The sequence below is a fragment of the Rhagoletis pomonella genome, unplaced genomic scaffold (genome assembly GCF_013731165.1).
Source record: "Rhagoletis pomonella isolate Grant_MI unplaced genomic scaffold, Rhpom_1.0 Rhpom_scaffold_00101, whole genome shotgun sequence".
NCBI lineage: Eukaryota > Metazoa > Arthropoda > Insecta > Diptera > Tephritidae > Rhagoletis > Rhagoletis pomonella.
Genome location: NW_023458655.1, coordinates 139,087 through 150,068, shown reverse-complemented (window position 1 = coordinate 150,068; position 10,982 = coordinate 139,087).

The following is a 10,982-nucleotide window of genomic DNA, read 5'->3' as shown; positions in this document are numbered from 1 at the left end:
TTAAGCGATGATGACAATGAAACCGCTAACAATTTAACAAAAAACAGAGCCCTACAGAGCATGCTTCGTCCATAATCTTTCTGCGGTCCATTCAAAAGGTCTGAAATTACTGTGGGATTAGATTATTAAGTCTTTCTCCATGAACCTCTGGACGACCTCTGATTATCTGACAGCACACTACAAATAACGACACCATCTTGGTAAGATTGGATTTATGTAATGGAGTGATGAGCTGATGGTCTTGTGAGCTGCTGGATTTATACTTAGGGTACTCACAGTTTACTTCTAAAGTTAAAAGGTGGCAACTTTAACAAGATAACACACTCGAACTGTGAGCAACCCTTATGTTTAAATAAAGTATTAAGTTGATCAACAATACCACGCATTGCTAGACCGTTTGCCTTTCACGCGTTTGTGTTTAGAGAGCATCAACAAACCACATACATATTTCTCTCTCTTCTCTTTTTTATACTCAGCTAGCACAGCGCAAAAAAAAAAAAAAATAACCTTTGCCAGCTCCAGGCAGGCGCAAAGAGAAACTTATGTACAAGCAGCGCTGCGCCCAAAGCGAAATTCATGTATGTATGTACAAGCAGCGATAGATGCCAGTTTAACACAGAACATAAACATGAGACAAAGTCTAGTAATTTTGCCCAAAAGTGTTATCTCTAATTAGTATGGGAACCAACAACAAACAAAGTTACCACATGGTAAAATGTTTTAAAGTTACCCGGTGGCAAAATTAACACAGTAGATAATATAGAACTGTGAGTACCCTAACTATTTATTCTACTTTGCCAACCCAATTGTATGTATATATGTATGTATATCGTACAGCCAATTTTCTCCGATTTTAAGATTTTTTAAAATAGCGAATTATGCAATGAATAACTTTCCGTCATCCCTAGTAAACTTTATCTTTAAAAAACTGATATCGACGCGTTGCTATCTCTATGTTATTTTTCTATTTTACAACGCTTTTATCAACTTGCAATGTTGTGTTCCAGAAACTTTCAATGTTGTGTTCCAGAAACTTTCAATGTTGTGTGTCCGACACCATAAAGCAAAGCTTTGAAAAGCTCCTATAAAAAAGCATAGTGAATAGGGCGAGGTAGATGACATCTAGATGTCGCCCTATGTACTACGTTTGCTACACCGGAAATAGACGACACGCCATTTCTTTAAATAAAATTAATTGGTGCTCGTTTGTATGTACATACATATGTAAATGCATGTGTGTGCACCTTTCTATTAATATCGTTGAATTATTTTAATATCTATTGCAAAATTTTATTCAGACAGGACTAAAAAGTAGAAAATAAATAATATAAAAAAAAACTTTTTAATATACAACGCTTTTATAAATGGACTAAAAAGTAGAAAATAATACTTCTCAGTCCCATAGAATTTGTTTTGATAACTTTTGATTTTGAAATTTTAGCAAAAGTCATTATAAACAATCTATGAAATTGAAAATGAAAAACGTGGAGCGCATGCAATACAAAGCATTCGATTTAATTGACAATAGTCAAACTACATAACGTAGACCTAAAATTTCTACAGCGAAAGTAGAACTTTGAAATCGATTTTAAGCGGTCGTTATTCATATACCCACATACATACATACATATATTACTTTTCATATCAATTCAAGTGTATTACATGCGCCCCACGCTTTTCATTTTCAATTTCATAGATTGTTTATAATGACTTTTGCTAAAATTTCAAAATCAAAAGTTATCAAAACAAATTCTATGGGACTGAGAAGTATTATTTTCTACTTTTTAGTCCATTTATAAAAGCGTTGTATATTAAAAAGTTTTTTTTATATTATTTATTTTTAAAATAACTTCAGAGCGTATGCCATATTAACATATGTATATGCATTTACAATTAGTTGGGATATCTGTTTGTTTCTTTGATTCGAAATATTTGTCATAATAAGGCATATGCGGTCATTGCAGGCTTCCATAAAAGTTTAACCATACAAGTTTTTTTTACTAAGGTGTTAAATTAGGCGATCCATTTTTATGACTTAATTTTCAAGTCAACAATAATGATAAGTCAAAAAACATAACTATCATATGCATACGTGCATACATGCATACGTATCAAGCGCACACTATCTCTCAAAAAAAAAAAAACTATGAATATTAAAATAAACTCAATTAAGTCAAAATTAATAACTTTTAGACACGAACTAAATTGTCGATTAAGATGTTTCTTAGACGCGATCATATAATTATAATAATAGCGAGAAAAATAATAAAAGTGAATTATACAAGTGCATACATACATTCAATGTTATCTATTAATATCGCCATGTCGTTTGTATAGTACGGAAAGGGCATAACTCACATCGTCGCTGAAATACAAAAATCCGTAACTAACTAAAAATCCAAAATTCACTTTTCGATTGATTATGATACATTTTATCGAATAATAAGTCCCCACATCGTTTTATGCAATACACAATTTTAGTTAGTTGTGGCTGTTTTCTGACTTTATATTTAAAGGTAGGATTAAAAATAAAGCTATGTCTAAAGTTAAGCTTTTCTATTATCGATTTTTGACGTATGTGTGTTCATAGTTGTAAACCAATTTAAAACCGATAATATAATGCTTTACATTAGACACAATCATAAGTTTTAATGCAACCTTTAAATATAAAGTGAGTTTTAAAGTTACAGGTTACTTGAGAAAACGGACCTTAGAAAATGAAACAGAAGACGTTAAGCAATGTGAAAGCTCATCGTTGACTGGTTTTTGATTTTCCTGTTTCAAAACGAATTATTGATTATACTTCCAAAAATCATACACATTCTCTGCTTAATCGTTACTCCTTTGGTTCTCCACTTTCATGCGCCCTTTTTAGTTTTAGCTCTAGCCAAATCGTGTGGTCCATAACGTCAATAGATTTTGCAACAACTACAACACATACCTATTTTCAGTTGATTTTCCCAAATTTAATAAAGAAATAAACACTTGCACTTTGGTACTTGATACCTATCAATTAAAATACTCATTACTTGGTAGAGGTACTCGAGTATATACTTCTAAGTACTGGTATCGGAACATCATCAGGTGTAAGAGAACAAGGCACACCGCGACCAGGAAAATATGTTGTACATGCAAACTTCAAAAATTTCACAACCGGTCATAATCAGGTCAACTGAGTCGGCAGAATGGTTTAGGCTTCACAAGGATCGACAATGTACGTTCCCTCGCCAGGTTCGTCGACGATAGCGCTTTCTTTGATCCCACAGTTACCTGTAAATTGTTTTTTTATCGCTGCCAAGCGTTAAAGAGTGTCAAAACACTCCTTGGCGAGCCTGGCACTGTTGACCGATTCTTAAGTTATAATCTGGTACTTATTTCAAGGTGGATACTACCTCGGCCTGAAAGACTCTGGCCTATTTCAATAGCAATTTTAGTGCCGGGTCTATAAACCCCCGTACCTTTTCTCTCTCCCAGACCTCTTGCTCTGGAATTTAGGTTCGTATTGTAATATATAAATAATATAGAGAAATAATTAAAAACTTACGTTTTTGGAGATTTAATCATGATATGAAATGATAATGAAAAAAGTTTACGTGCTTCCAAATCCCTCTGAATTAAAATCGTCCCAGTGACAGTAGGAGTGTTGATACTCATTCTCTAAAAAGTTGTGAACCTGAGAGGAAGCGTAATTGTATTCGACAAGGTAGAGAGAATTTCCCTGCGCTAATATGTAGTACATTTGGAACAGGGACTGAGATCGTGTTCCAGTTTTAGTTTAGTTCTGCACAAGAATATAATGTCAAGAACGTTTTCGTAAAAGAACCAAACACGAATAAAAGTACTGATAGCAATTTGAACGGGAACAAATTGAGAACAAAAGACCCGGCAACGTTTCTTTAAAGAACGAAATGAGAACAAACCTCTCAGAACATTCTCAAGAAGCACAGAATGAGAAAGAATTTTGCGAGAACGTTTCAATGAGAACGAAATAATAACAAATGTGCCGAAAGTGTTTTTAATGAGGATGAAATAAGAACAAAACCCTGCGGAATGCTCCCAAGGCGAACAAAATGCGGACAATACACTCGGGAACATTTCTAATACAACAAAATGGAAACAAAAGTCTCCGGAACGTTCTGGCAAAGAACAAAATGGGAACAAAAGTCTAAGGAACTTTCTCTCGAACGACAATTTGAAAACGTTCTTGGCAGTTTTGTTCTCACTTTTGTTCTTGTTAAAACACTCCTGAAGGTTTTGTTCTCATTTCGGTTTGGATTTTTAAGCGTTCTTGGGAACAAAACTACGAGAACTAAATGTGGTTTCGATCATACCTTTTGTTCTCGGTCCTTGATTTTTAAGTAGATTTTGAAACTATGAATTTATTTTTCCTAAAAGAGAAATTTATTTCGTTTATGCGAGCTCGAATACGAATACGAACACAATATCGAAATATTTATCGACAAGGAGATCGATACTATTATCGATATATTTCTTTTATTCTTTTCGACCAATACAAATTTTAATGCTTATCGATGCCTTAAAGAATAAAAATTTGTAGTGGTCGCAAAGAAAAAAAATATATCGATAATAGTATCGATCTCCTTGTCGATAAATATTTCCATAATGTGATCGTTATATCAATAGAATAATTCTGGTTGATATATGGATGTTTCTAAATATATTCTTTGTAAAAATTGCCATAAAATTTGCACACTATTTCTAAAAAATTTCGATAAATAGTAAAAAATGTGTATCAATTTATGGAAATAGGACGCATTAATGTAGGCTAATAAAGTATTCGTCGTGAAAACCCCAAAAATAAAAAAATATGTAAATCTAATTACGTCGCTCCTTGCAGAAGTACCTTCCTTAACTTAAAAGACAGTCCCAAATAGACAGTTGCGGGATTTTTTTTTTACATAAGTTTAAAATCGTAGGATCCAACCCGAGTGAAGGATACCTTTCAACACATAATTTTTCGCTACTGTGCTTTGCTGCGCATGCGCATATACTCATAAATAAATGCATATATGTATGTATGTGTATGTGCACCGTGGGACACCGCATTGTTGTTGACGGACGCGAAATAAGTAAGCATGCGCGAAGTGAGGGCGATAACCACCAGCCACCAACTCAGCAACGCAGTGCTGTTGATGCCAACAGAGTTGAAGAGAGGAGCCCAAGCAGTGCGCAGTTGGAGATGACTTGCTGTTGTTGTAGAACATAAAACCGTAACTGCAACAATTGCTATTTCCCTTTTTTTTTTTGTTACCGCGATGCACATGATTATTGTTAGTGTTATTTTGCTGCATCTTGCCAATTTGCAACTCTGCCTTAAATTACCAACAAAGCTACTCGACTTACGCCGCTGTGGCCGCCAAGGTAGCCGATCGGCAACAAAAAGTGGTGGCAGCAATTGTCTGCACTGAGGCGCTTTACTGGTTGCAAATAGTCATCATCAGTTTTATGATGGCTGCTGCTGCTGCCGCCGCCACCACCATCAGCAACAAATAATAACAATAGCAACTGCAGTCGAATGCACTTGTTGCATGCCGCGGCCCAAACACTTGTGAGTTCCAGCGCTGCTGAGTGCCTCATTAAGTCGCTTGAAAAGTGAAGAGTTCATCAAAACTACACAAAAACAAAAAATGAAAATAAAAATAAAAACATAGTCTACCCAGTGATTGCCACTTGTTGCTGTCAGTGGTGGTAATTGTTGTGATTTTTTGTTGGCGGCGATAGTTGCTACCGTTGTTGCGCGCCGCATCGAATGATGCATGTTGCCTGTCTGCCGCTGAGCATTCAACTTGCAATTCAACACAGCTAATTGGCGGTCAGACTAAGTGACGCAAATTAATTTAATGCATTCGCATTTTTTCTCTGGCTCGTCATTCTAAGAAATTGTGCACATTTTTCACACTTCTTTCTCGTGCAAGTTAAGCATTAGGCAAAGACTTTTTCTTTAAATGAAATTTTTAATGGATTTGCTGCCACTTTGTCTCATTTATAGTGGGCTCTACTCGCTTGCATTTCGCTTAACTCGAATGAGGCTTAAATTTTTCATTGTTTATCACTACTGTTGTTGTTTTTGTGACTATTATTGTTTTTTTTATGCTTTAGACATTTTGAGAAATGCGCAACACGCTCTCGCATTAATGCTGCCCCGCAAACAACTTCCTGCTCTGAACAGCAGGCAGCGTGCTTGTGGTGATCTCGAAAATTCGCATTAAAGAATTTACTACTGTACTGTTCATATGTATGTTTGTATGCATATATATTTGCACTATAATTTTCATATGTACATATATCTACATATGTATGTGTGTTACTGAGTGTGCACCTGTTGATGAAGCCATCGCAAATGGCCAAATTTATTTAAACAAATAAAACTTTGATTTATCGCAGCACGCACAGCGTGTTGCAGCATACATAGCCGTACTGTAAGCTGATGCATGGCTACATATGTACATACGTGCATACATATGTATGTACGTCTTCAGCGCCACATGTTGCATGGCGCGCATGCGTTTACGAGCATTTTACCCTCCTTTTTGCTTATGCGCTCTGAGCTTACAGCTTTGTACTGCTGCTGCTGCTCTGAACCACAAATGCCTTGTTTACTTTGAATTTATTTGCAGGTCAAAACACTTGCAATGCGGTTGTGCGCAATGCGAGCGTATCGAACAGTGTGCGAAGTTTGGAAAATATCTTCCTATGTAGATGAAAAATTTCAAGGAAGACAAATTTATTGGTGGGTTTTCTCCAATGCCTTTCGGTAGCGATTGGAGAATGACAGTATTAATCGATAACGAATATCGATATACATACATATCGATAAATTAATTATCAAAATATATTTTTTTCTTAATAATGGTATTTCTATATTTATTGGCATCAATTTTGCTGTTAATTTCGATTTTTTTTAATTCACTGGATATCAATAAATGAAAAAATTAGAGAAAGTACAAATACCTATTTTTCATTTTCATACATATCGTAACCTGAAATGCAAAAGGACGTGACAAACATCGTCGCTGAAATACAAAAAGACGTAACTAATAAAAACTTCAAAATTCAGTTTTTCATGGATATGATGGATTTCATCGAATTACAACTCTCGCATAATTTTATGAAAAAAACTAAAAAATATTAGTCACGACTTTTACCATTTCAGTTACGATGTTGTTACGTCTTATTGCATTTCAGGTGACGATATACTATTTTTGTAAATGCATTTGTTCAGAATGTCTGACTGTTGTTAACATAATGCTGGGCGCCAAACAAAATTTTGTCAGAAATTTCCCACGATCTTCATTAGCACTTGCCCTGTGAACTCAGAAATTACATAGGGTGCAAAGCTTTCTAATGCTATGATTTTAATTGCACATTGTTATTATTAATCCGACATAACACAGATGAGAATTACAAGTTTTCGAATGAAAAGTATAATATCTCAGTTATGCATACTTTGCATTGCTATGCCCTTTTTACGTAGAAATCAAACCCCATCAGACTTTACATATGTATGTAATGCTGTGCGTTTGGTAACCACTTACACGCAAAGCTCATTTAATAAATTTCTTATGCAACAACTCTCATGCAATGCCAAGTATGCATACCTGAGCTATAAGAATCCTATTGTATGGTCTCTACAATCGAAACGTCGAACGAAACTAAATCCGAGCACAATTTCACCCAAACTTACCCAGTGTAACCCCATTATTAAAACACTTAAGTATTCAATACATATCAATAAACTGAAACAGTTGCAATTGCTCCCATAACTGCTGTCGTTACCGTTGCTGCCGTAACAACTTACTACCCGATTTTCAAGCTAGCTGGCGCATTGTTGCAGCATACTGCCTGTTGCCGCTGATCGTAAAGTAAATTACATGCAATTGTTGCATGCAGATAATAATAAAAATTCAATTTGTGCGTTAGCCAACAAACCAAAACAAAAAAATCCAAAGACAACAACTGGCTTAACTATGCACCATACATTTGTGTAAAGACGCATTTTTGCATTTTGCATTTTGCATGACCACAAATCGCTGCGCGACAAGCAGGAAACTTTCGGCAAATCGCTTTGTGCCACAAGAACAACCCAATTCCCAGTGCAAATGTTGCGCGATCGTGCGCGTGCGATTATTTAGAGATCGTAATCGCGTTATCGCATTCGCCATTGTGCGCCATTGATAAACTGCGTGCGATTACGATCGCTCGCTGGCGAGGTGCGAAATAAAACGAGCGCACGCTTGCTTACCGCTTACTACGAGTACAGGTTGCAGGTTGTAAGGTCAACGTGGCGATAAAAGCAAATGATTGTAAATTTGCTCAGGTTGCTAGGAGGAGTTGGTTAATGGTAATATTGCTGCCGATCGGAGGCTATCGTTTTACAATTGTGGCTATAAAATATTAGCATTTCTGTTTTTTTCATTTTGTTTGTAGTTTGCTTGCAAAAATTAAACTGAAAATTGTGCAAAAACATACTAAACTGTTATGTCAACAACAACAAAGCAGAACTATAACATTCCCGTATGTATATATGGATGTATGGATGTATGCATTGTGAAGATTGTCGCTTATTAACTATTTTACACTCGCATAGTTGTTGGCTGTTGCAATCGTTTGTACGCTTTGCCTTGCTTTTGCATTGTTGCAATTGCGCTACTGTAATTTATTGCACGCAATAAACAGCAATAACGTTTTACAACATCAATTGCAGCAAAAATGCAAATTGAAATAAAAATCTCGAAGGTAGCACTTTTTTAGCTCTGAAATTCACGCAACGTGGTAATATAAATTCAATTTGCATGTGAGGTCACAAATCCATACATATTTATATCGCTCATTTATTTCAATAGTGTCGTAACTCAAAAAAGCGAAACTCGAGAAAAGCCGCTTTAAAGTTTTGAATTTACATATCGTCACTTGAGTGGAACATCAACCTATCTCGGCAGCCAGTTAGAAACGCCCTATCTCAGAAAACTTTTCGAGTACGCCCTACTTAAGAATTTTATTGAAAAACACACTGTCTCAGAATTGGGTTTAAGAACGCCTTATATCAGAATTCGGTTCAAAAACGCCCTATCTTAGCTGAAAATACATTGAAAATGTGCTGAGGTAGGGCGTTTTTGAGTCGGCCGCTGAGATAGGGCGTTCTTCAACCAAATTCTTAGGTATGTTTTGTTTTAATAAATTCTGAAATAGAGCGTTCCTGAAAACTTTTCTGAAATAGAGCGTTTTCGAACTGGTTGCCGAGATAGGTCGATCTTTCGCTCAGGTATCGATATACTCCAATAGTAAAAATGAATACATATTTTGTTCTAGTGAGATACTGGTTCGATACACCAATGAAATTTTTACCCAACAAGAGGTAGGGGTAATTTTTCAAATGTTCGTACTATTTCAACCTTATCGTATTTTCGGGGCTTTTTTACGCTTAGCATTGGATATAACCGAGAAAACATAAAACAAGGACCTTTATCCTTTTAGAAACGATGCATTTTAAATTTCTCTAGCCTCCTATATCAAAATATAAGTTTTCATAAAGAGTGGACTTAACAACTTTTCACTCTAAGCTAGCGATATGTCATAACATAACTGGAAAAATGTAATGAGAACAATGCTCTGGTTCCATTCAGCGCTTCTGTTAGTTTCCTTAGCTGTGATTTTTTGAAAACTTCATAAAAAATTCAGCCACGGAATAAACTTAGGGAAAAGATCTACTTTCAGATACAGTAATGGTGAAATGAGCATATTTTTCCTCATCACGGCAGTTGCGGCAGTTGTCATTGGCCAGCAGCCCATCACAGCAGCATGCCTTCCGAGTAAGCAGTGCCGGTTTTAATTCCGGTTACTCACCAAAGTAGAAGATATCCAAGGTGCCTAAGTAGAAGACATCCAAGTTAGTCGAGTATTTTCATGTCGAAGCTGGGCTAGATCGTCGGGTCGTCCTACAAGTGGGTTTCGGTTTTCAAGAATTATATACAATTTGAGTGCTTTGAGCGACCTCTAAATATTTTTTGATTTCCAAATAAAAACAACAGGGGTATATTTTTTTCTTTTTAAAATAGTCGTAGGCAATGAGAGCATTAAAATTTCGCCTTTACTGTTTCCACATGCATTTTTGGACCACTCACTGTTAGATGCTTGGTTAGCAGAGTAGCTATTTACTTAAGGCGGGCTAAAAGATTAAACAGACGGATCAACTCGAGAATTAACGCTGCCGTCTTTTCATGCTTTAAAAGCTTAAACAGACGACAGCGTTGATCCGGATTAACTCGGATTTAATCCGGATCAACTGCAGTTAATTCCCGAGTTGATCCGGATCAACGCTGCCGTCTGTTTACGCTTTAAGAGAAGGCTCGCTAAGTCAAATTACGCTATCAAAACGCTACAGTGACCTGACAGCCTAAAACAAATTTCGAGGGTATCCTGCTTCCTACGGTAGATTTGGTTTTAAGCCATTATTGTTACAATTATCTTGATGATATACGTGTGGAGAATTTTTTTTTTCAATATTGAGAGGTACTGAATCTAATATATTTCCATTTTAGCAATGCATTTGGTCTTTTAGCCTTACAGCTTGTCTGAAATTTCCCACCACAGTCCACTAGCCAAAATTTAAGGAGGTGTCTAAGGCTTTAGCAGGCGCGGAGGGCAGCGCTCTGTGACGTTTTTGTTTTCATAATAGTGAGCGACTTATCCAGTGATATCCACCAGAAAGTGACGTCATAGAACAAGGCAGTAGTCATACGAAGTGATGTAAACATAAAGTGCACTATGTAAAATTTGAGACAACTCTAAAGAAATTTTGCATACATAGGTCGGCGGTAATGTCCTTGCAGGCCTTTCACTATATCCATGCCATTTTAAAGCTCGCACAGTTCATTTTCCATTTTCATCAATACTCTTCGGCCTACAAGAATAATAAAGTCAAGAAGGCAAATCGTATGAATAATAGCTCGTGTTTGCAAATC